At 38.7% G+C, this 27580-nt stretch overlaps 2 protein-coding genes across 5 annotated transcripts in view; one reads left to right on the plus strand and one right to left on the minus strand.

Annotated features, from left to right (window-relative positions):
* The window catches only part of LOC103390683 (5,6-dihydroxyindole-2-carboxylic acid oxidase), a 230759-nt gene that overhangs the window by 61284 nt on the left and 141895 nt on the right, over window positions 1-27580 (minus strand). For all 4 annotated transcript variants that reach the window (XM_025052334.1, XM_025065559.1, XM_025065833.1 and 1 more), the window contains one exon: window positions 6471-6572. The gene's annotated coding sequence lies outside the window, so the exon portion shown is untranslated. The remainder of the gene's footprint in view (window positions 1-6470; window positions 6573-27580) is intronic.
* The window catches only part of LOC103390678 (receptor-type tyrosine-protein phosphatase delta), a 259293-nt gene continuing 258539 nt past the window's right edge, over window positions 26827-27580 (plus strand). Inside the window, exons 1-3 of the mRNA XM_025052801.1 lie at window positions 26827-27034; window positions 27205-27323; window positions 27445-27480. The gene's annotated coding sequence lies outside the window, so the exon portion shown is untranslated. The remainder of the gene's footprint in view (window positions 27035-27204; window positions 27324-27444; window positions 27481-27580) is intronic.

Below are 27580 nucleotides of genomic sequence, written 5' to 3' on the forward strand. Positions count from 1 at the left end.
TTGAATTCTAGTTATTTTATTATTTTCAGCAAGTAAACAAACTGATTTTTAGAAATTATGTTCGTAAATTAAAGACACGCTGTACTGAACTGGTCAGACCACACAGTAGCTAACTCTATGACAGCACATTGATAAATTAATTAGCAGAGTTGTGCAACGACTCCAGTGATATTAGCAGATGTAATTGCAGAGCTAAAATAGAACCTTGGCTGGATCGATACAAAAAGCATAAGGGGAGAGAGTGTGAGTATGTGTGTGTGTGTGTGTGTGTGTGTATGTGTGAAAGAATGACTGTGCTTCATCCTGTTGAAGTCAATCTGTGGGAAGAGGGAAAAAGGTGGGAGAGAGCAGTGGAAGGAAGTTTCCCAAAGGATACCATCATCTCATAGCATGAAGCCCAGTGGTACCTTCTGGGCTGGAACTAATTGGTGCGAGATTAACTTTTCGCTGGGAAGAAATGACCTAGAGCACCCCTCCTCCCCCCATGAATCTTTGGATCAGTGATGAGCAGAGGGCAGTTTTTGGCCATGTGTTGAAAGTAGTTATCCAGGTCTTGGATTGTCTGGTTAGCTCTGTGGTCTGAAGAGTCAGAAAAGTTTGGAAAACTCTGCTAGGTCACAACATCTGTTTCTGGGAAAGAGGACTGTCCAATATGTGTTGCACCTGCTGCTACTGGATGGTAAATACATTAATATCAATGATCACCAGAGGAAAGCAGTGGACTATTTAGAAGAAGCTGCTCACTCAACTTCTTTTTAGCACAATTAGAATAGGAGCTATTTATTCCTTGGTTTTATTTTAGACATCATCTGGGCTGCAGAGACAATCAGGTCTGAATATATGTGTATTGTGTGGAAAACAGTCAAATGTATCTCCCCCAAGAGCATAAGAGAGGACAAATCTGTGTTTTCCAGAGCTCTGTGTACACCGTGTGGATGTGCTTACGCTGCATTGTTTAATGGTTACATTAGTTCTCAAACAGCTGCTTGTTTCCCCCCCCTTCCTCACCCAGACTGCAACTTTCACTGGACATACTTGACAATGTAGCTGCAGCACCGGTCAATTTCAATGTTGATTGAGTGCTTAGTATTGGACAGGCTTGTGGACACGTTGATCTCTGCCACCATCGATCCAGCCTGTGTTTGCTTATCAGATGACAGCATGCTTTGGCAGGATTAGGAGTCTAAAGCGGTTTGCACCTTGCAGGGTTGTGTTGATTCACACTGTAGAACAGAAGTGTTCACCTTGATGAGAAAAACACTATTGTTACTATAGCGGCCCCTGGTCTGTTCATCCAAAACATTTTTTTGGATGAAGTCACCAAAGTAGGCCACCTGCTGTTCATTAGTTTCTTTATGTCTACTTTTTACATTAGTGAAGGTTAATATACATATATATAGCTTCTTACAATCTTTGGTACAATTCTATCCTTCTCATCATTTTCCTATTTTACCGTCTTATACCTCTTCTGCATATTGCTGGGCATTTGTCAGCTATATCTCAGCATTTCTGCTCGTGAAAAACCTCTTGACAAGGTCCACAGTGGATGCTCAAAAAGGAGATAAAATCATTCAACCAGGGAAGAGAGCTTTCTTCTCTTAACAATTTGAATTGAAGTCAGGTGTCGAGGTTATCACAGCGGACTTGACAAGGTACAGCTAGCACAACTAATTTCACCTGTCAACAGTGGGTGTACTGACACAATGAGATGAGATGGCGTTTTCATGGGTGAGTGGCACAGTGGCGTACATGGAAAACGTTCTACAAGGTAACCAGACTATTTGTAGGTTGTTCCCTCCTCAAAGGATGTGTTCCAACACATCCTCTCCATTAATGAAACTGTTAGCTTTGTATGGAAGGTCTTCGCAGATCGCAGTACGATGATCAACCCAGAACATGGTACTCACTTGTGCTAACATGTGCAGTCACCTAATTATAACAAAATATCCAATGTAATTGGAGTATAACATTACAATTATGCAAGATCAAAATAGCCATTCTTTGTACTTTTAAGTCAAATGATTAATAATGAAGTTGCTTAATTCTGTTAATTTCATTACACTGTATGCTGGATGTGCAAACAAAACCTACAGGGAAAAGGCAAGTGTAGGAGTCAACAGACAGCAGAAGACCATGCATAGTTTGTTCCTGAACCATGATAATGAAGTACTACTGCGAAAAACACCTAGTATAACGTGTAATCAAATCAACTGAGATTTTGATTAACACTGTGACCTTTACAGCCAGTGCTTGTCTGATTCCGTTGAAACAATCTATAAATGAGGAGAGTTTGGCGTGAAGGTGAGTGTGTACACAGGTTCAGTTATGTAATGCACATATTTAACTGATAGCTGTGTGTGATGTCAGCTTGAGTAAATATGTCTCTGAGTATGATAAAAATAAATAAAACATTGTCGGCTTGCCCACACAGAAGGAATTCTATTTTTGGCGCCTGACGTTTGGAATTATCACAAGATGAGAACAGAAGGACAAAACAATATAAAAAACAGCAACAACCAGTCTTTATCCCACTGACTGAGGCAATAATGTTCACACAGGAACACTTCAGCTAGTCTCTGTCAGCCGTCCCTAGGGTCCTTCAAGGATCGTTCAAGGATCAGTAGAGATCAATACATTTAAAATAAAACATCTTTTAGACTTTATTCTGAAATAAAATGGAAATGACTGGATTCTCTTCAAGTTAAATATATTATTGATTCTTTCACTGGGGCCCATGACCAAATGGCCGTTTGACATGTATTAGTCCACAGACCAAAGGAACACACACAAGCTTATCTAGTCCATTTCTAATCTCTCTTTCAGGCATGACCTGCTACAGATGATACCTAATGATACTTTACCTCATAAAAAAGTCCCCAACAGTCAACGTAAACTTCTTTACCCAATGTTACTCTTTTGCAAACAAATTATTATCAATGCGTGTGGGATGTGTGCTTGGGTGGGGGGGGGGGTGGGGGGGTAGTCAACCTGGAAATGTCTAGAAAAGAGGTAAGTATAAAGTGTAAAAACGGTCTACCAGGACTACACAATTGAAGGTTACATTTTCTCACACTCCGGGCAGCAGAAGTATAACAGGAAAATGCAAATATTTACTGCCACGTACATCTATTTAATTCATTTTAATGGAAGTGTTTTCAAACAGTGAAAGGTTAGCTGAGCCGTTGGAGAAGTTCACCTGCCTCTCTTTATTTTATAAAAATCAGAAGAACCAGTCAGATGACAGGGGGATAAAGAACACTCTTTAAAGGGGGACACTTAAAATTAACATCACAAAAAGTGTTGAATAAAAGTGCACTTCAGTCAAGTCCACATTTACATACAATTACTCTGTATAAAAAGAACTGATGACCTGATTTTTTTTTCTTTAGCAGTGTTTAAAACTCTCAAGACCAGGATGGATCTAAAGTGAAACTTTTACTCAACAGTCAATCCTATCAACACTGGAGTCATTAAAGAGGAAGTGGAGCCCTTTGAATCGGCTGACCTGCAGCCCAGATGATCACAAATGAAACAGAAAATGAATGCAACATGCCCTGTTGCCTTGTAACAATGCATTGTGGGTTTCACGTTGCAGTTGTGAGTCTAATCCCAATAAAAGACACTTCCATTTGATTGGACACCAAAAAAGACCCAACTAGGTTCACATTAAGCTAAACTTAAGTGAAGACGGCAGCAACAATAATGCAACTTTGTCACAGCATGATGTGAGCCAGGACATGGTCTGGGTTTAAAAAAAAAACAAAAACAAAAAAAAAAACTGAAGAGCTGAATAGATTGTGATTATCTGAAAACAACCTCTGTTCACCAAGTGCATGTCCACTAATTTCTCAAGGCTGGCAGTTCAGTGTGCTGAACTTGTCTGTCCTTATTATGAAGTGGCCCTGTGACCCAGACACTCAACTGCAAATTGCTTGTTTAAAAAGGAAGGTAGCAAGGATGACAGCTCCCTGCCGAAAAGATACAGACAAAACAGTTCATATAATAATTATGTGAATGAGAGTTCCTACGGCGGTAGATGGTTAAGTCTAGTTTAATTTATATTGTTATATAATTATTTATATGTTAAAGTGCATGGCAGTACGCAAGTACTATTCTTTTTGTTTATTCACATTTACATTACATCATTTCAGCTCCAGTACATCCACCTCCATACTGCATATTCCTGCTACAGGAGCAAATGCAGGGAGAAAAATGAAGAATCTGCCATCCAACTTTTCTGCAGGCATCGAGGTGCTGTTAAAAATAGCCATGAGCTGAACACACAAGTTTCCTACTGCTTACCTCACTCCAGAACCCAACCATGACACACTGCAGAAAAACATACCTGCAAACAGACTAATATACTCTCAATCTGCTCTGATAGTAATGCAGCTGTCTGTAATTTGCCTTAGTGCTAAAGCACAGCTGTCACGTTGAACACCTTCTGCTGCCCTGTTTGGCACACGATGCACATGTCACGCTGCACGAGGGGCAGAATGGAATAGCACCTTCAGGGCTATCAGGAGTTTCTGAGCAGTGAAAAAGCCACATCTGCCTCCTGACTTTGTTGTGCTCCTCGTGTAAAGCTGTCAAAGCAAAGTAAAAACAAAAGAGGAGGAAAGACAGAAAAAGCAAAAAAAAAAAAAAGCCCATTCACTTCAAGCCAGGGTGGCATTCAAATCAAGGGAGCTGATGGTTGCTCGCTCCAGTGCACATTAGCTCGGGGAACTTTGGCATTTGTGCAGCTCAAGACAAGTGGAGGAGATGAGGAGTCCTAGTTACAGGGAGCTGTGCAGCGAGGATGGAAACCAATTTGAGGTGCCAATCTGCTCCAGTTTGAGAGAAGCAAAAATCAGCATAGTGTGGTAAAGTTATTCTGACTATATGTCAGGATATAATTTTCATTTTTTGGTAATAATGATATCTATCAAATATTTCTATAGCAGGGGGTGATAAAATATCTATAAAAGTCCATAGTAACTGGAGTCTAGAGGATCATAGGGGAGTGCTGAGTCGGTGTGACATTGTAATACAACGTGGTTATGCACAAGGCTAATTTTTAATCAGTCTGTCAAGCCACAAGCCATGATACTGACATATACAAATCCTTTTAATATAAAGAAAAAAACACATGCTAAAACAAAATGTATATAGGATAATGGAAAAAGTAAAATACCACGTCCTTTTTCACATAAATTCAAATAATTACTTAAATAAAACAAACAAACAAACAGCTAACCCCTGAAAAAAATCCAAATTAACTACATAAAAGGGATTAGGATATTCATTTATAAAAAGGATGGGAAGGTAAACCAAAGTTATAAACATAGATGTACAAAGTATTGATAAGCATATTGTTTTAAATACAAAAGTCGCATAGTGCTGTTCTCAATAACAGCCCTTCAGCACATCATTGTCATGGAGATGACAGCCCATTTACACGTGCATACCAAACCAAAACACACTCAGTGAAAGAAAGAATAACTGCCCCCAGACTCATGGTCCACAATAGGCAGCTTAGACCACCAATTAAGGCCTCACTGTCCTACATAATCACAGAGATAGTTCAATAGATACTTCAACAACAAACTGTAGACAGACTTCAATCTGTGTGCACCTAACTATTTGCCATTGATTTCAGCACTAGAATACCCCATGGAGCCAAGTCAAGTCCTTAAGTCAAGCTGAGTCTTTTGGAATTATTTTTGCATGAAACAAGGACTCATAAAACCTGATCACACTTGGGCAGGAAATCTCTAGGTCAGTAGGAGAAGAAGGTGCTGTACATGTAGCATTAAGAATGAGTGTGTCAGTTTAACAACAATTTAAAAATCACATACTATGTGAACCCATCTGTTACATGTCAACCTACGTCAGGAGCTGGAAGATCTGACGCAAACGCCATGGCAATTCCACTCACAGTGGTACAGAAAAAAAAAGTGTAAATCATACCCTGTAGCGTGAACACGTTTAAACAAGTGTGATGGCAATAATGACAACCATTCACAATGTTTATGCCAATCAATAATAACATTAGAAATAGTGATTTCCTCTTAATCACATCACAGCCTGAGAAAGGAACTGTTTGTATTATTTATTCAAAATTCAGTAATGATAACTTATTATTAATTGCTTTTATATTTTTGTCAACAGGATGACATTATGCTTTTATATTTTTGTCAACAGGATGAGTCTAATTTATAATGTTTATTTTATTATTTGAATGTTATGGTTTAGTGTGTAGCGTCCAGGAGGGGGCACTGATGATGAGATTTTAGTTCCAAATGCTTTTTCTCAGAGAATAATAATAAATAATAATATTAATAATAAATAATTGGAGTCATCACGTGATGACCTTTATAAATGAACCCAAATATTTTGATGAACTCAAATAGAACTAATAAAAATGTTTCGTATCGACCAAAGTTAATGCTGGTTTTGGTGTAAAGAAAATAAACATGTGCTCTTACCTGTTGGAATGAAACCTAACGAGGTCGGTTGAGGTAGAAAGTAGCGGCCGATGATGGGGTTGATTCTTGCTCAAGGTAGTGAAGTATACGCCTGATTTGTTACTAAAAAAGAAAAAAACAGTTTTTCCCATTTGTACATTTTTCAACAAGGCTTTAATAATTGAATAATCATGCCTGGTGTAGCAAAAATGAGCTAGAGAAAGGTTCGAATAGTTGACTGTTGGCGTTCAGAATTATTAACTACATTTATTAACTACATAAACAGCATAAAGCAACATTTTATTGCAATTTTTCTTCACAAATGCCATTTTCTCTGTAATTTGCCCATAGGAACAAAAAAAAGAAAGAAAAAAAAAGAAGGATCATTCAGCTCAATGGGTTTGTTGTGTTGCTGTAGTCACTGTGTAATTGAGTACTCCTGTTGCAACAAAAACCTAAACTAAATTCTGGCACCCACACTGCTGTAGAGTTTTGCCCGGGCTGCTTAGCTGCTTAAATGGACTTTGCGGAGCCCTACATTAGAAATATCAGGGCTCAGTAAGATGTTCTGGTTCAGTTTGCATTACATGATCAAACATCTAACTGCAGAGACGACCACACAAAGTTTTCATTGCTCAGGTAATCAGCGGATCTCAGGTACATACACCTCGATTCACTGAGCTCTAATGTGGGAAGAATGATTTCCCCTTTGAAACAAACTAAAAGTTGGTCAAAGTCACTGATGTGTTTTCCTGATGAACATAAATTACAATATGACTACCATCAGACCCAGCATGAACGAGCAAAGTGCCAAACAATAACGCTGCTCTTAAAGGTTTTGTAATGAACAGCAAGTAAACACTAAGTATACGGTAAAGTCAAAGTGAGATGTTGAATGGGAGCAAGCAAAAGAAAAAGACGCCAGGGGGAAGAAGACATTTAGACATGGTGAGGGAAGAAGGGGCGACAAAGACTGAAGCAGCAGCTCACAACCAGAGGCACAGCCCACACAGCGTCTGTCATCTTGCTCCTCAGATGGCTCTTAAGCTGTTACCCATGTGACGCGCTCAGATACAGAATATAATAACAGCTGTTTACATTTGCTATCAGCAACTTCATCAAGACAGTGATACAGACTTATGCAAAGTAATAGTTTATGTTCTTGTCCCCGTCTGGTGGACTCCTTAATTAAAATAATACACAAGAATGCATGGCGCATTATGTAAACAAACTTTAGCTGTGATGGATGGCAGGTATACGTTGGAGAATGCTGTTCACAGGGCTCATCCTGCAGCTCTGCAGAGATGGTGCAGCGACTCGTCTCACGAGTTGGAGGAGCTTTAACATTCGTCCCAGTTCTTCACTAACTCTAACCCAATTTACTTGACACTGAGCTGGAGTGTTCACTTTCTCAATGGACGGAGTAGCTGTGTTTAACTAAAGCCGTGCCTGCATATGTGTGTGTGTATGTGTGTGTGTGTGCATAAGACAGAGTTAAAATGAGAGAAAGGACAGAAAACTGTCATGTTTCAACACTCTGCTCTTCTTGGCTCTTTCAATGTCGTCTCCTCTTTCGTTTAATACACACACACACGAACAAACACACATACATCATACCACGCATTTATGCCAGGCAATTGAATTCTTATTGAGTATAAATCTGGGCGGTGACAAATGAGCCTCCAGTTTGCGTTCGCGCCTTATAAACTGACACGTCTTTCTCATGACTGATACCTTTAATTAGCACGGCAGTCTGAGAGACTCACGGCTCTCTGTCTTTCACCTCTTCAGTCAAGACACGCTCACGGAGCAGAGTCGCAGTGTGGTTGCCAAGTTAACTGTAGCTCAAGGACACTATCACAACAAAATCTTAAGGGTAAGTTATAAAACGTTGAGGTTGTTAATGGGTTGGAATATTACACTGTGCTGGGCATATGTTTGGAATCACACTGTATGTATATGAATTTGCATGGGTATTTATTAAATGAAGTTGAGTCTTATATTAGTTTGAAATAATAATAAAAAAAGAAATGACACTAGATATGATTTCATGTTTCAAGTTTGATTTGGTAAACTTGACCATTATTTTAACAAATTAAAATCTCTCTGGTGTCAGGTATCTCGTAAATATTAAACATTGGTCAGGGTTCTGGGACACAAAAACAAAACAAAACAAAACAAAAAAACTGCTAGCTTAAAAAGCAGACAAACCAGCAGGTCTTATGGCCCTGAAGCTGTTCTAAACCACAATGAAGACAAAGCAGTCAGTGTCCTGACCTTGCTGACATTTCAGACACTATATATCTGTACTGTGTATATCTCCTGCTCAAGCATTCATACCTATTCACTCACACAGAACATCCATTTGCAGCACTTCTTCAATCATCTGAGATTACCAGTCCACACACACCAGAAGCAAAGTGGGATGACAGCTCATACCCAGGGACACATCACCACAATAGAAATGTTTGAAATCCACGTTTCACTACCCTCACCATGAAAGAATGCTTCATATTTGATGGAACTATTTAAGACATCTCTAGACCCAACAGGGAACCTCTGTGTACACGTGGGACTTTTGGAATAGTTCAGGTCACAGGGGTCGTTGGTAAGCCCCTCATTGGTGAGGTGGGGAACTTGGATAACTTTGCTCCTGAACTAATGACAGCATTGGGTGAACCTTTAAACCTTCATGGTTAAAGTATCTCGTCAGTGCTGCATGCAGTTGGTGTCACATACAGTTCAGGCATGCAGCACGTTGACAGTGTAGTGAAGCCCTCCAGACATTTGTTGGAATTTCAGCTCATGCACACAACAGCACTGTGCCGCATCTGTAAATAATGCAAATATGTTCTTCCAAAATAAGACTTCATATTTGAATTGAGATGAAGTGATAGCAGGTGAAATTGGAAAAACAAGTCAGAAATCCCAGACTTTTCTTCTACTGTGAGAAAAAAAAAAGATCTTGTCATTTCTGTGGCCAAATTGAGCCTTTTGGGGAAAACCTCAAAGGTTGGCCTAGAAGAATTCAAAAGACCTCCAGGAGACAAAGAATGGTCTGTGCTATGTTCTCTAATGCTCTGTTGTCTTTTCTGGCCATGGCTTCTTGGAGTATATACTGTGTGTGCAGGTTACATCAATTGATTCTTTCTATCTATTGATATGAATTTGTTTGGATTTTTCCAGTATCATTTAAAGAAACATTAATATTAAAATATGTTTTGGATCTATTGTAAACCTACAAACTGTAACATTCTATAAAGAGCAGTGACTTTATAGGAAGTAACATTAGGACAGAGAACTATAGATTCTATGGAAATATATATAATAACTTTATCTAAAGACAAATCAAGACATTTAAATAACATCAGCTTTATTATGTCGACATTAAACTGGATAGTATTGCTGCAAAGTTTACTTCTGCAACAAATTTTTAATATACTATAAATACAAAAATATGTTTTTTTGAACTGTGCTAGATTTTACTCCCAGTAAATTTTAGTACAACAATAGAAGTGGCATAGTAAAACAATCTGAATGTGAAAACCTGAGCAGCAGAAGAGCTACTGTTAAAACTAAAACGTGGCAGCCTGGCAGCTCATCCCGTCCCTGCTTAATGAGTCTGTGTCTGATCAACCCAGTGAATTCTCTTCCTTCCCACTCTCACTTAGTCTTATGCTCCCCCTTTAATCATCCTCTGTCTTCTTCCTCCCCTTGTCTCTCCTCCAACCTTTCATTTTCCCCAAACATGCAGGCATGTGCACTCCAGCACCAGTGCTCCTCACATTTAGGCAGGCCTTTACAGGGCCAATCGCAGCCTGACATTTTGTCTCACAGTTCAGTGCATACTTTTCCCACTGGGATCTATTAAGTTATAGCAGTGTGTGAGCCAGGGAGAAAGGAGAGCCAAGCTTCTGAGTGGATTAGTTAATCAATAATACAGGGAAGCGTTAAAACAGATGGATTCATATGTTGATGTAGAACAATGGCCGGGAGCCTGGGTGCTTTCACAAATCCCTCAGGTATTGATCATGGCAAACGGTGGGTGGACATTTTTTTTTACCTCCCCGTGTAATTGTTGCTCCAATGCGCTTTTGATATTTATACAAGTCAACTGTGAAAGCAAGGCATTAGTCAGCGACAAAGACAATAGAAAAGAAAAATGAATGACATTATAAGAACCTGCCATTGTTTTTACTCTCCTTCACATACAGTTATTCCTGTCTCACTATGACCTTTGAGGACACCGTGACCCTGGAATGATTTTTTTTGTCCTCATGCAAATGATACTCTACAAATCTCTGGGGAGTAAAAAAATAGGAACTAAGCTCATTATCATGCAACTTTGCTGCATCACTGCACCAGTGAAATGCTGATACCTTGGCTAACATCTGAGTGAACCTATTCTGTTCAGCCTATTTCTTTGCAAGATACTCTGGCCCCTTAAGACCCCCAGGGGACGCTAAACGCCATCTCAATTGAGGCTCATGGTGGAACGCTACAGATGATAAAATGAAGTGTAACGCGGGAAAGTAGTAACAGTAATCTTGAGCCAGAGGGCAATTATATTTCATTGCAAAGTGAACAAAGAGGGGCCTCAGTGTGGGAGTTGTTGAAAATGTAGCACAGAATGAAAATGGGACGATAAAACATTGTGAGGTGGTAGGTAAAGCAGATTGACTGGGCTGCGATGATCATAAAGAGCAGTGAAAACATGCTTTTCAATAGACCTGTATAAACCATTTCTGATTTATATACACCTAGTACTGTAACGTGACATGTATGTGGCACTGGCAATAACCCAGTGCAATGAAAAGGGAAATTTGAAGGGAACAATGCAGTGTGCCATCTGTGACACACTACACCTGATTTCAATCATGCACATGAAGAATTCTAGGGGTTATTTTTGTTAATTTTAGTGAAGCAGTGTTCTCAACAGTATTAATTACTCACAATTTGACAACTGTGTCAGTCAGCCTGTATGCCGTGGACTTGCTTACTGTCCTGTGCTTAGTGAGGCTGTTCTGATGCTAGCCAGGAATCTGTCATGAAGCTGAAGCCTCCACGCACACATGCTGGGGATAGAGATAGAGGTATTGAAAACACCAGATACTCTGTTGTGTGCATCATGTGTATTGACTGTGACATTTGAATGGATGGCCAAATTATGGATATACAGTAGCCTTCATTCTGTTAAAATTTAATTTCATTAATTTAAAAAATGAATCATCATCTTGAAGCACATTTATTGACATGCCTAACCTAGATTTAGCACAGATAGAAAGAAGCATATATTATGATACAGTGTCAATGTAATAACAAAGTTGCATTGAGTTTCTTATCAGGCCTGAATCACTCACTGTGTAAAATAATAATAATAAACACAAAACCAAAAAAATAAAGCATTACCAACTAAGTTTATATATACTTGCGAAGCCTAATGTGATTGAGCCTTAAGAGATTGTGATTAGTGTTTAGTGAACTGGTGTAATGGGAAATCTCTCTAAAGGCCCACTGCTGGTCCCCACCAGCTTTAATGTTGTTTTACTCATTTGTGATTGGCCCCTTAACACACATTAAACTGCAATTGCTGCTCAATGAACTTTTCCTTTGCTCCACCTCACACCATAGCAACCACACTCACTGTTGTGTGCTACCCTGCTGCTGGGTAACAGAACTGGGAAATCTTCAGTCATTCATACTAATATACTATTTGTATTGTCTCCAAAGGCTTGTAATTGTTTTGCAGGTTTTTTTTTTCTCTAAGGGATTTTCTTCTTCAAACCCTTATTTCTAGAAGAGTTAGAATGAGCTGTACAAATGCAATAAAGATTTTAAATGATTTTACAGGAAGACCAAATTATCTCATAAAAACAAATGTAGTCAAAGAGGCAAAGTAGTAAAGGTTATTCAGGTAAATGACAAAATTGGCCTTAGTTAGTAGTACTAGATGGCATGGGGGGTATGGGCAAAGATGTCCATGTATCATTAGAAAAACTTCATGGATTGTTTTAGGTCCAAAGAGGTCTGTCTCTGAGACCTGTCAAGATGTCTACTGTATTATAAAAGAGAAGAATATGCTGATTCAAGGGCAGTAGGGACCAGACAAAGATTTCACCTGATGTTCTAAATTCTAATATTATTTCAAATCCAGAAATATAAATGCTGAGTAAACAGTGAAAACTCTTCTTTGAACTTTGGTTTGATGAATTAATTCCATTTTGTTTTTTAATGTAGCAAAAATATATAATGGATCCATAGTTACTCATATTATGTGTTATATGTGTTTAGTACCTGTTGGTATCATGTTTTCTAAACATAGAATAGTACACTGGTCTTTAGTGGACAATGTGTCACTACTTCTTAAGTGCTTAAAAAGTATTAAAGTATGACAAAAAAATCTATGGATGGATCTTGAGAACGGGTTCACAGCAGTCTAATTCTGTTTAGAAGTCGCATGCATGCTTGAGTGTTTACAACATGGCATGGAAACAGAAGTGGTCTGAGTACAGAGAAGTACGGGGGAATTACACAGAAACACTTTCAGCCTGCTTTCTCACACAGATGTGAGAAAAATAGCAGAACCAACTACTAGACATGAACCATGATGAGGTTTTGAGACAAAATCAGACAATTTCCCATGTGAAACTCATGCCAGCAGCAACCAGTAAATAAGGTTTGGAAAGGCAAAGAGGCCTGTAGCAGGTGGCTGAAGTAGGACAAGCCAGTGACAACTTAAAGTAGAGCAGACCCCCAAAGGAATGGTATGTGTATTAGCTATGGTATTATACGGTTAAAATGGCTTTTTTTTTCCACAGCAGGTATCTGGCCAGATATGTCACATGTGGACATTTTATACATGTCTTAAAAATACTACTCAGTAGTATTATTCCTCAAGACTTGCAGAAAATCCATCATCTATGGAAACTGTCAAGCCCATACACACGTGTTTCTGTCAGCTTTCAGTATAAAGGATTTTTTCCCCAAAGTCATTGCTTTGTATCACCGTTCTATGCTGTTCTACTGAACAGGGAATGATACTATAATGCAATTCTTTTCTGTGATAGTGAAAATGCAATTCAGTCACAACTCATGTCTTTATCTGTTGTTGGTAACACATAAGATGAAGGGCCCTGTGTGAAGTGCATATATGATCAACTGAACACAGTATATTAATGCAGTCTTCTTTTCACTTCTCATGACTGGATGTGCTGCTGCAACTATAAACTGTATATAGCGCAGATAACGACTATGACTTCTGACTGCAGGAGAATGAAGAAAGCTTTCAATACCTGAGGTAATAAATAAAGCATTTCTATAAAAGGAAGAATCCAAAAAGGCCAGTATGAAGAGAATAGACCAATCACTTTAAAATATAAACTAAGAAAGAAATTAACTCTTGAAACACAGTGATACCACAAGGCCAGATTTCCCCCATGATATATAATTCTTGATAAAAAAAAGAACTAAATAACTAACTTAAATAAAAACTCCAGACACATATGGCAGTAGCCTTTTTTTACATCCGTGCTGTAAGAAATCTGCAGCTACTTAAAGGTTTAGACTACTTGGCTTGAATTGCTTCCTCAATTTGAATCATACAATTTTCAATGGGAGACTGGACTTTAGGCGGTCCAGTCAAATTAAGGTTTAATATTCTTAGCAATTTTATTTTTTCACCATACTGTCTTTCGCAATTTTATTTTTTCACCATACTGTCTATAAAGTAATCTATAAAGGATTTGTGGAGAAGATCTCATTAAAGTGAGTCAGAACTCTCCTCAGGTTGAACCAATGTCTACGGAGAGTGACTTTGTCTGTTGTTCCACACTAGTCCAACATGAATGACATGAATAATGAAGCACCATTCATAAAGAAAAAAAGATTTCAAACCTAAAAAATAACACCCCAAACTTACATCCGAAAAGAAGTGCTCTGTTCTCAACAAGAGACGGTGTGACAAAAGTTTAAATATTAGGAATTATATTAGATTCAACAACACAATGTAAATGACTCTACTCTTCCATTACTGGATAACTCGTAATTATTTAATCGTCATTCAAATTTTGTCTTTCTCTTATTTTATTTATAAAAAAATTCCATCATGCTGCCTCAAGGAATACTTATGATGCACATCCAACAGTATCATCTTTTTTTTTCTTTTGGGCGCAGTTCTCCCCAGATTTCCTTCCACCAACAATTTGGAGGGAATCCCAAAGATCCCTGAGGACCGGTGACTATACTTGAAGGGACACGGGGGCTTAATCTAGGGGTAAGACTGGGGTCGTGGTCCACAATCAAGGGCTCTAATTCCACCCAGAAAAGGGCATGGGTATGTCCTTTATTGGACTTACAACCTGTAGGTGGAGTGAATGAGGTCTAGTACCGTGTGGATTAGACCGCTGTCAAAGGCAGAGGCCCCAGCATTCCTTGCATCATGCACCACTTAAGGCTGGAAGTAGCATAGGTTAGCTAACAATCTATCATATTCTCAGTAGAAAACTAGAACATTCTGAATCCTCCTGAATTTGTCTTTGACAGCAGCATTGTTTCACTCATTTACTACCAATTTACAGCTCTCCTGATTGGCCACTGCTAATGATGACCTCCCATTGGAAAAAAATGGAAGTTAATTAGGAATGCATCAGCTTTTCTTCGTCTCAGCTCAGTTTCTTCCTGGACAAGAAATTTAGTGAAGTTACCGTTTTTTCATTCTAATGCGTCAAAGAGTAGTCTGAGCCTCCGGGACATCTAAGCCATGACCTGATGTCTGTACACCGCGGCCAAATGTGCTAGCTTCCTGTTTATTTTTGGACAGAACCCAAAGGAAATGACAAACTTACTGTCAAAAATCCCTTCATTTATCCACCTGGAAAAGTATAGTTTGCTATCAGGCCCTTAGGCTATTGTATTTTTATTTACTTTTTCATTTGTGATAAAATATCCATGCTATTCACTAAAGGCACACTGGCCTCAAGTTTCAACAAAATTAGAAATCTATAATTCAGTTCACACTTCTGAAAGTGTGCCCAGCAGAGTAAATGTTAGTCAAGAGAAAGAGACACAGACACACACATGCACACACACACACACACACACACACACACACACACACACACATACAGACACACTGACGAGAGTCAGAACAAGAGGAGAGAGGGAGAGAGTGTGAGAAGGGAGATTTAATTTCCTATGCCTGAGCCGATCACATTGCTTGTGGCACAGTGAAGTTCCTGGAACAAAACATATTCTAAAAATGATGAAATATAGGTGTATAATGATCTATTTCTCCTTTTTAATGGCACATCTTGTGTACAAAGATAAAGACAATTTAATTCTGAAGTAAAAAAAAACAAAACTGGTAAAAATAAACTGTTCCAAACAAGGAGAAAGAATCAAATCTTTAACACGGTGCCATCAAGTCATGGTTTAACGCTCACTCTACTGACACATTCTCATATAATTGCTTACAGGAAAAAAAAAGAATTATAACCTCTTTCTAACTTATTTTTCCTCAAGCTCCTCTCGCTTGATATAGTCACTTCAAAGATCCAACTTAGTGGGGTGTTATTGAATTTTGAAAGGGTTGGAGGGGGAGGCTAGAAAAAGATATTGCTCAAGAGTTTTCAGCAACACACAGACCAATATCATCAGATATTAAACGCAGTGAAAAATCAGTGCTTTTGAGGAGAAGCAGAAAACAAAGGAGGGAAAATGCACACATCTGTTATCGGCGTTGGCCAAAGCAAAGGAGTACATTTTAAGGATGGCTCGTGGCATGACACATTTCAAGCAATTCACTTAAACAAGCATTTCACTCTGTGACTAATGGGGGTGTATTGTGGCTTTTGAACACACACTCTGCTTTCAGAGAAAGGTGTCAGATTATAAATGATTTTCATGGGTGGCCAAATTTTGAAACCTTGAAGGAGGCTCAATGGTGCAACTGGAGTAAGAGGCAGTTTATAGGAAATCATTGTCAGTGGGCTGAAAGACAAAAAATGCAATATAAGTCAAGTGCATATATAGAAAATATCTTTATTCACTAAAAAGCTGAATGTGACAAATGTAAAGCTTCTAATTATTTTTCCTTAAAGGTGGACCTTTAAGAACTGATTAGTATATGGCTTTTTCTCATGATATAGATTATATACTGTATATATAACACTACTTTTGTTTTAGCCTAGTGCTCGACATTAGGCATTTTAGGAGGAAATTTATCCTGATTGTGTCTTTGACCCAAAAAAAAAAAAAAAAAAAACTCTCGGCAAAGGGATTAAACAGAAGAACGCAGCAGCTTCACCCATTTTGGGTCAAAGATTATGTTGTTTTTTTAGCTCGAAGTAAATGCTTATATCTGGTAGATGAAGTTTAGGTTGGTCTTGATAATTTGAAGCCTGACTGTTTTCCTTGCAGACCACAGTACCAGAATAGCTTTGTCACTTACTTAAAATGCAGTTAATCTGTGTGAAATTTCTCACACAATACTTCACATAATTCAGATTCTGACTAGGGATGTCATGCTTATAGATTTCCTTGGTACCATTATTGTCGAAGAATTTATATTTTGTATTAAATGCTTTTCACAACACTGAATGTTTAAAATCACATGAACACTTCTTGTCTAGTTTTAAAGTGATATATAAAAGTGATTAATCAACCAGGGGAATCGTTTAAACCAGTGGTTCTCAAACTGTGGTATGCGTACCACCAGTGGTACACTGGTGGTACGCAGGGAAAATTCATATTTTCACATTTACATTTTCAATTGAATAAATCAGAAACATACCATGCAGAATTAATACAATATTCAAACATAAACATATTCTAAACATCTCTCCTGTGTGGTGGAAGCTAATAGGGAAGGCCTATGCTGCTCTATTCTAATGTTGGTTATCATGGTGGTACAGCGTAGAAACAGTTTGAGAACCACTGGTTTAAACTATTTAATCTATCAATTGTGTTCTAAACAAGATGTTTTGCAGGTACACATTTCACTAAAATTATATAGGTGCTGGAAATAAATATTTAGTCATATTAAACAGTTGTACTCCTTTTCGCATTTATATTTGTGCTCATTTTGCTAATTAATACATAGCAGATTTCAATCAATCCATTTTGAAAATGAACCTTTATGTTGTATCAGCCATTACCTGTACCAGTACTTCAAATACTGGTTATGTGCTTTAAGATCAAAATCTAATGACTGATATTTTCTATAAATATAAAAGCGAATCAATCATTGCTTGAGTGCAATCGCAACTTCTCGGGCATCAGGTTGACATTTAAAACTCTTTTTTTTTTTTTAAAAGACCCAATTCCTGGAATTCATGATGCATTTTCAGGTGATCTGTGGACGAGCTCCTGAATTATTAAGTCTTAAAACTGCACTTGCATTGATATACAGATTCAGTTATGTATTGTATTTCACTGTCTTTCCTTTGAATTGATCTGTTCTCCTCAACAGCCTCTATCAGCATATTGTTCAAGTCGTTCACAGCATTTGATGATACTCCCTGTCAACACAATGCCAGGAAATACTGAAGATGAAAGAGATCAGGTGTATAACCACATTCAGAATAATTCTACGTGAGCTTTTTTTTTTTTTTTCTTTTGGTTTTTCGAGAGCCAAGAAAACCCCGGAAGGTTGCCATGCACAAATGCGTCTCTGCAATGAATGTTGTAAGCCATCTGCCACTGCCGCACCTGAGAACCACATCTGACAAGCAATTTATAAGAGAGCCCCCTGGCTGATTTGGCCACCCTGTGTGGCATATGTCTCTCTGATGACATTTGTTTGTCTGGCTTCTTCCTGAACAGACACCAATTACAGAGCAATTTCCTATCGTTACCTTTTGGAGTTGATTTGCTACCCTGAACCAACCAATCTAAAAAAAAAAGACTTCATTTTAAATACATAGTCACATGGTAGGGTTTGAGGAAATGCACTGAATTATGTTTAAGAGTCACTGCCGTCCATCAGGTAGCACTGTGTCGGGGATCTCTGCTTCAAAATTTGAATCCTAATGATAAAATACGATAACTACATGAACAAATAACGTCAAGAAGACAAAGAGACTTTTCTGATCCCTCACTCAGCATATGTATGATGGGATTTACCACTAGTTGGGGTTACCACTTGAAGATGGCTCATTCTGCTTGTTCCTGACAGATGGTCCCTAGCTATGAACCATATAATGATGCTGGGTATGAAATCTGGCTCAGATGGTCAGAACATGCTCATGTCCCTTGGAGAGTTTGCTCTCTGGACACGCTTCTATCAAGAAGGATTGCTCCTTCGTATGAGACCTTCAGCACCATATCTCTCTGACTCTAGATGTAGATCATGCAAGTCGACAGGCAAAAGTGGCTGAGTATGAGGGCATGTCATTGTGGCTAAAGATCAGCCGGATGGGTCTGCTGCAACAGACTGCAGTCCTCATGTCTGCCAACATGTGTGATGGATATGTGCATGGACTGTGAATGTGCCACCTAACCCAGAGGCAGAAAGAGTCTATCAACCTGAGGTCTGCAGAGAAACTCTGGTCTGTGGTGTGAGAGTGATTGTGGTGAAAAGATTCCGAGACATTTCAGCACTCGAGGTGGATTTATGGTGCCAACATCAGCCATCAGTAATGGAGGGATGTTGAGCTGTGCCACTGCTGAAGTTTTAAAAAGAGGAGCCAGTCCTAGTTTATGGGTATGTCTGCGGCAGTGAATGACAAAGATGTTTGAAGATTTTAGCAGGTGACAGCCAGTCTTATGCAATTCAGGCTATTGGCAGCTCAACTAGTCTGTGTTTTTACAGCCAGCAATATTTGGTGTTTTACTGCACAAAAGTATTCAACCTGGTTTTTTATTTTATTGATTTTGTTTTTACAAAAATTAAATGTAATTGCTTTATGCAACCACTGCTAAGGACTATATTAGGAACATTGGTCAAGGGAGAATTCTTTATTGTCACCACAAACATTCAATGAAAAGGCCGTTTAGCTTCTCTTTTGTAATTGTATGACTACTTTTTTTGCTGGTTCTGGGCTACTTTGTAGGTTAAGGCTTTTTTGTTTTAAATATTCTGATCAATGTATTCAACTTTGGGCTTATGAAGTCACCTCTAACTGCTGTGTCGTTACTGCAATTATTGAATACATTTAATGTGTATGGTCTAATGCATTGTTTAGTATGACAGAATGATGTGTTTAGTTCTCTGCTTTACTCATGCAAATCAAAAAAGTTGGCTGAGTTACAAGGCACGGCTGCGTCACAAAGAAGTGACTTCAAAGCTAAGGTAGTGACGACTGAAAGGTGAAGGTAATTGGAGCCGTGACGAAAAACCTCAGAGAGGGAGGGCTGCTCTATCAATATCTGGGAGACTGCGTGTGTTCATCAACGTGGTGACTCAGTCAGAGAAGGGGTTGGAGGGTTGGGGGAGGTTAACATTTGAAGTTGAGAAGCAAAGTGAGCATGTGCTCTGTTTATGGAAGTTTGGTTTAATATATGGCTAGGAAAAGAGCACAGTATAAATTTGAATATAAACCTGACACCAAAATACGTCATTGAGAAGATGCATCAGGCCAATTAGAGTCATCGCTCCTTCATATGCTACTTTACAGGCCTATATGGCTTCAAATGATGAAGAACATTAAATGGGATGTTATGAGTAATGCCCTGTGCTGCCATGGCAAGTCCTGGTTTTGAATGGGCTGTCTCGTGGGGTGATTAAGCTGCTCTATTACACACTGCTTGTGAAGGAACAGTCACTTTTCATTTTTATGATCTTTATTACTAAATGAATGATGGTTTTATAAATGCACATGCAGCTACGCACATTTGTGTGAAAATTACGTCAATCATTGTTCTAAGGCAGATGAAAAATATTGTTTCGCTGTCACTTTAACGAAGTCCAGGCGCAGTTTGGGGACATGAAATTTAAATTGTAAAAGGAGTGTGAATTTTTGAATTAATGTAAAAGTTGTTTGTTTGTCCTCACACAATCACTGAACCCACATTTCTGAGCTCAGGTCTGGTGAATCCATAATGTCACTGGGCAGCATTTCTGGTTCAGGGTGAAAATCAATGGTTAGCAAACTGAAGTGTGGCGGTGCTGCTGTGTGACTTTTTCTAATGGGACTGAATAGCGAAGAGGTCAAACATCACAAATGCAATGTCTCTCAAAAGAGCCAGTTTCATAAATATGTGTACTTGACCTTTAGTAGACGTCACATTCTACAAAAATGAGCCAGATTGTTTTGCAATGATATTAATTCAATAATTACATGAGCGGTGTTGTTAAATAATTAATTTAATGACTACAGAATTAAGAAAGTGATCTTATAATTCCATCACAATCATTGTGGCAACAACCTAAATTAACAGATAGATGGTTGTGATAGAGATACATATTTATTGCGACAGATTAATTGCCCGTTAACTTGATGTTTTCCACAAGATATAACAATTAAATGTATTTTATATGCAAATATATTTTTATAATAATGGAATTAACATATTTAAGATAAAGATGTTCATGAATGATTGTCAAAATCTAGTTCTGAGACTGAACTAGAAAATTGAGATTAGGACACAAGACTGTACTCACACACTATTGACAACAGCCACTTTTTATACTATAATGATTTATAACAATGGACAGCATAAAGCATAAAGATGACAAAAAACATGATCCCATTGCATGCACGCATGCCGGTGATTGCAATTTTAAGCTTGTTTTGATATTCACTAAATCACTAGAAATAAATGTTTAAGCAGTTCATAATAAATATTCGCTGCAGGGATTCAGCATTTCAACACTGCATTAAGGGAACATGTTGCTCCATTATCAGAGGAGAAAGGTCCACCCCACGTCAACAAAAATAAATGTCTTTTTTTAAGAAAACATTTCTGATGTTAGACAAGTAGGTATTTTTATGTCAAGAGCTGAAATGGTCACAAAAAGCATGCTTTGGGAAAAGACTTCCACGAGTAGTTTCCCTCTCAGAGCTGACACCACCCTGGTGAGGAATGATGACACAGTATCATCCTCATTGCTGAGTAACACAGTGCCATCACCCTCCAGAGGAATAAATGGTGGAAGTTTGTAGAAATAAAGACAAAAAGGAAAAAACAATGAAGCATCTCTGTGAATTCCAATATATCTTGCCCTGCCAGTAGCTGGCAAGGCTAGACAATGTGTGGAGTCAGAGTCCTACTGGTGTTTAATATAGAGATGAAACACTGCTGGCATGGGTCATCAGTAGCATCCAGTGTGAGCCCAGAAAAATAACAAGCCCCAGCTGTGTCACCCTCTGTCTTTGGTCAGTGAAGAAACAGTGGACAAACTATTTTGGTATTTTCAGCTCATTATTATTTGCTAATTTTACACTGAATAATCAGTCCAAATACAATGTGTACAGAGATATAAGAAGCAACCAAATTCTGTAATAGGGTATGGTCATTTCTAGCAGTCTTTGGCTCAAAAAACACCATATAATAAACATTATAAGCCATGGTTAACACTACCAAGTCAACTGTAAGTTTAGAACTTGAAATGTGAAAATGTGTATGAAAAAAGTTTCCATTGTCAGACCCCTCTCAGCTACACGCTTACTTAGGGGCGAACACATTCTCCAAACCAGTGTCAACTGGCTCTTAATGAGTCAAGGCGGTGGAAGGAAACAGCAGTGGGAAGTTAACTTCCAGTATGTGACAGAGACCCAGACTCCAGTCACCTAATTGGTACATATGTACAGACTTCTGTAGCAAAAACTTTGTTTCCTTTCTGTTTAAACAACTAAAGTGTGTTGGAGACGTACTCATCAGGACTCAACACTCAGCAGCGCAGAACTGAATCTTTGGTGTTTTTAAGGGGGATTAAATGTGGCAATAAAAACAGACCTATTGAGATTATGGTCACATGGTCTTGATTCTGGGTTTAACAGTAACAGAAACTCTGACTGAAACTGCTGGGAGTTCAGTAATTAACTAAGGCAGTCATGATAAATGAGAACATGGGATTGTGGCCAAACTATATGAGCACATATAAACCTCACTGCAGTCTCTCTCAGCATTATATCAGCATTGCACATTAAAAGTGTGCCTAAATGGGCCCTCTAAAGCTAAAAGCACATTCACTGTTGACGACAAAATGACCTATGTTTTTGACTAAAGCGATTGATGTGTATGCAGTGTTTCAGTCAAATCCCAAAGCATTGGTGGATCATTGTTTTTTGCATGCCAAGGCAGCATTGTTAACTTGTGGCTGTTTTCAAACTCACAAAAATTACAATATTTCTTTCAGTATGTGTCTATTATTATCTATTGGTTTCCCTGAAACTTAACAATAAAAGTCAATATAACTAAAAAATAAAAATACACACTCTGTTAGTGTTAGTACAGAGTCCTTTTCTTGATGCTGCATAGTTCTTATGAGGACACCAAGACTGTGACTTGAGGCTTTTGAAAGGATTTTGTCACTGTTCTCCATCGCTTTCACTTAAAGACCCATGAGATCGGACCGACATAATTGTTGGTGACAGGGAGGTTGACACTGGTGCCTGCCCTCTGAAAGCACAGCTGTCAGAGAGAAAATTCTGCTGGAGTGAACGTGTTGTTTTGTAAAACAGAGAACATCACACGGAGATTTGTACTGCAGCCTCAGCGTGGCACTCTGCCAACCAATCTCTCCGTTTCTCTCATGATTCTTACCTCAGGCAAGGCCAGTGTGAGGGTAGCTCTCTAATCTAAAACGAGCTAATGATAGCACCACAGAGGTGAGCTCACTCCTCCATGTATTCTTCCTTACCTCCTAGTATTTCAGCCTTATTACTGTATCTTCACTCACTCATGCAGTAGTACTCTGGACCAAACAGCATGCACTACACTTTCGATTTGTGCCATATTGAAAATGGCCAAATGAATTCACAGAGCAAGGGGCAATATATGCAAATTTCCTTTGTCTTTTTCTCCAACATTGTTCACAAGTGCGGTGGAGTCACATAACAGCGCTGATTGAAACAGATACGAGCATAGGAGTGCTCCAAATAATTATTCTCCCGGAATAATGTAATGATAAATATCAGCCTTCTTCTCTTTGAAGCAATATGAATTTCAGATTCCAAGCACTGGCACAGCTTCACCCACTGTACTTTTATTTATATTGCACAATTGGCAACAGTCCAGCTATATATACATACTGATGGAGCAATGCTGTGTGATCATCTAAGGTTGGTTTTACTACACACTACACGTAATACTACAATACTGATTTAGAACGATTTTAAGTCATATCCAAAATGTCAATGTATATGGAAATATATGGCCTTTTTATATATAATGAGGCTGCTTTATTTCAGCTTTGAAATGAGGAAATAAAACCATTTAACCCTTGTGTCTGTGGCATACAGTAAGAGTCAGTTGATGCTTACTGTGAGCAGTATTGATTTTACTTTTACCCACAATACTAACCACACAACAAACAACAAGTAATAATCATGTCTATCTTCCACATTACGGCCTCGCGCTGGGAATTTTAAAAAAAGAAGGTCATGGTTGAGAACGTGCTCGTATTAATGTACAGATGCAAACACCAGATGATAGACAAAGGTTTCACAAAACTGCAATGTATGTTAAATACATTTTAAATTTAAACAATACTGGAGCATCAAGGTGAAACATGTTCAACTAACCCTGTGTGTAATAGGGCGGTGTATGGTGCATCTGTGAGCTCCATCCAAACAACAGCAAAACAATTGGAGTCATTAGGAAAATAGCAACAGCCAAAAACTTTCAAACAGCTTGACTCCAAAGACTTCACTAGTATCAATGGGCAATGACAGCATCTTTAAAAAAAAAAAAAAACACCTAATACGCAAACTGCTTCCCTTCCAACAGAACTCTGACAGAAGAGTCAGTGAGTCAGGCTGCAGCGTTAAAAACAAAAATGCTGACTTTAATCTTCTATCAATCAGAGGAGAGATGAGCTGGCGAGGCTGCTGCTGACCACACACACCTCAGCAGTGTTCTGGGCTCCATGCTTCCATCTCAAAGTCAGTGCAGGTCAGTTGTGGACTGGACTATATGGAGGCTCTACACCCTTTTTTTTTTCCTTTTTTCTTGGCACTCTTTGCTTCCATCTGTTTTGAGCCTCAAGACATATGCTGCTCCATGCTCCCTGCAAACATGCCTAACGCTTAATGCAATATGTCATGGGTACAGCATTTCACGTGTATCAGAATTAACCTGTAGGTTAGACATAGATTGTTCCATGCAATGTTGTGTAATTTTGGAGACTAATGATTGTTTTATAGAAGTAGCAACTTTTACATAGAATAATTGGCCCTTCTAACCCACATTTGCATAAAATTCACCCGGCTCTGCAGGATCCCACTTGCAAAAATACGAGGTTATTGAGTGATGCTGCTGAGTGCTAAGTAAACCTGACCTTTGGAGAACTAAATTCAAGTCTGCAAGGACTGTTAAACTATTCAGAAGAAACTTAACAAACAGGAAGTTATCCTTTTCACATTAACTGAACAGCAATTGGGAAATGTCTTGTATTTTGTGAGCCAAATCAGACGACAGACCACACACCTTGAGGCAGCTGCACAAAAGCGGTTGGACAGAGGTTTTGTCAGGAAGTCCAGGCAAAGGCCAGATCACAATCACAAAAGATTCCCCCACATCATCATGCTTATTGTAAAGAATCATGGCCAGATATGCAGTTTCTCATCAGCCTAGAGGCACTGTTTCTCCGTGGACAGCTGCTTGTGAGTGCAGGGGCAGCTCGGAAATGAAACAATTATAGACACAAATTGAGCTCCGCGGAGCTGTAATGGAAGCCCAACTGTTTGCCCTGCTGCACACAGGAGGCACCGCAGACCTTTCACTGTGATTTACATCTGGACAAAATCTAAATTCTGTAATGTAATGTAAATGCTGCAAGTGTTTGGAACAAAGGGACAAATGTTTCTACTTTTTTATCGAGTGTAAATCCTGCCTCCCACATCATCGCTTCCAATAGATGAATACACTGTGTGAGATTACCATGCTTTTAACTTGTAAGAGAGATTGTAATGACATTCAAATCACCCATCCTAAATGAAAAGGCTGCATGACGTTCAGACGGCGTTTAAGTGATACTTCACTTTTTTTCCTTTTTTAGATAAGCAGGATAAATACCTAAGATAAAGACACCATGATTTTATATTCCAAGGATAACAACTAATGTATATAGTTGCACAAAGAAGCTGTAAACAAACTGAGGAGTGAAATGTATCTGAAAATTCCATTTGTTTTGTGAGGCTGGTAGGAAATTTACTAGCTGCCCTAAGGGTGTAATAAAACAGAAATGCAGATACAAAGATCTAGAACACTGTCACACCGTTCCATAAATATGACTGCGATGGTAGAAGGCTTTTAGTACGACGTTGTAACAACCCCTGATACAGCAATCCCAGTCCAGCTACTATAAGTTAGGTAATGTGTCTTAGTTAAATTTTAACTGTGCAGAAAGACACTGTCCTGTGTGCTGCTGGCCATTTTCAATTATTCTCTATCACCAGTATGTTTGTAACCAGGACAGAGAGTGCAGTTGGCCAAAAAGGTCACTAAGGTAGCCAAAAGTTTCACATCTGCCTACATATAAACATATCTCTCCCTCTCCCCCTCTCTAAAAAAATATATATACTGTACATATACACACACATTTATACCATATATGTCTATGTATATACAAATATATGTATATACAATGCTTTAATACTATAATAACTGAACGAATAACACTGACATAAAGTTTTACTTTTTACAGAAGCACCCCAAGCTCAAATACCCCCTCAACACACAGCATACGCTTGTGGAGGCACCTGGCTTGCATCAGACCGACCTCACAGAGCACACGGCGGTATGTAAGTGTACGGCTGACAAGCTGACTGACACAATTACCCAATGGATTGCAAGAGACTTCAACGAGGTTTAGAAAAGCAACTCTCAATGTATTATTATTATTATACCATCAAGATGCATAACAAATGACTAAAATGTACTAAACTTATAAAGATTTATATATAAAATATATATATGTACTTTTCCCATAAAATTAATGCAAAGATTTGAATTAGTCACAAGTAAAAATGGGTGTCCAGCACATAGAAACTGATTTTAGCTTGTATAAAGAAAAGAAAGAAAAGAGGTGGTTATTGTTGAGCGAAAACTAAAGCTGCACCTTCAAATATTATGAGCTCAAGTTGATTTTATTTTTCCAGGACCGTATTGATCTTGGCATGATGGGACGTATCCCAGTGTGAGCATCTCCCCTCGCTGGCCATCAAGCGGCTGGACTGTGAAGTGCAGCTTTTGAGCGCGGCATCCCATGTCTCCGCTCTCCTCCTCCTCTTCCTCGCTTTCTCTCTCCGTCCGTCGCCAGAATGTGTGTCCGTATGTGTGTATGGAGCGAGAGATGTGTGTGTGCGCCAGGATCTGACAACGCGCTGGGGCTGCGTTTCCCAATGAAAGGCTCAGCTCTCTCAGTTTTCCGTGCGTCTTTTTGTCGCTCTCATTGTCTTTGTCGACAGTGATAAAGAGAGCAGGTATTATTTCATTTACTCTCTTTTTTTGGCAATTTATTCCGACTTGCTTCCTTTCTTTTTTTGCCACTCACCACAGTTATGTCAACACTTTTGGGGCTGGTTCTTGTGGCTTCACCGGCTTCTAATGGAATGTGTTCTGGTTTTTATTCCCCGTGTCTTCTCTCTTGCAGTTGAACCAGTGGCTGGATTTTGGAATAAGAAAAGCATTGCTGTTTTCTGACTTTGGGGGAAGAAAGAAGGGACTCCTCTGGAATTTCCTCAGGAATTTTTTTTTCCAGGACTACTCCCGGTAAGATGATATTGTAATTCCAGAAAAAAAAAACGAATCTTTGCCTAAAACATATTTATCACTCCTGATAACATTAAACCAGCGCATGCCTCACTGTTCCGTTTTTCTATTTTAATTACAGTTTCCGGGGCTTTGCGTTCTCCCGTCTGGGTACATAGTAAGTGCAGAGAGTTTTTTATTATTATCATTTCTTGCATCCTCATTTTTCTGTGAATTGAAGCTAATATAACCCATGTGTGGAATTGAGTGTCGGCTCT

The sequence above is a fragment of the Cynoglossus semilaevis genome, chromosome 1 (assembly GCF_000523025.1).
Source record: "Cynoglossus semilaevis isolate Cse_v1.0 chromosome 1, Cse_v1.0, whole genome shotgun sequence".
Taxonomy (NCBI): Eukaryota; Metazoa; Chordata; class Actinopteri; order Pleuronectiformes; family Cynoglossidae; genus Cynoglossus; species Cynoglossus semilaevis.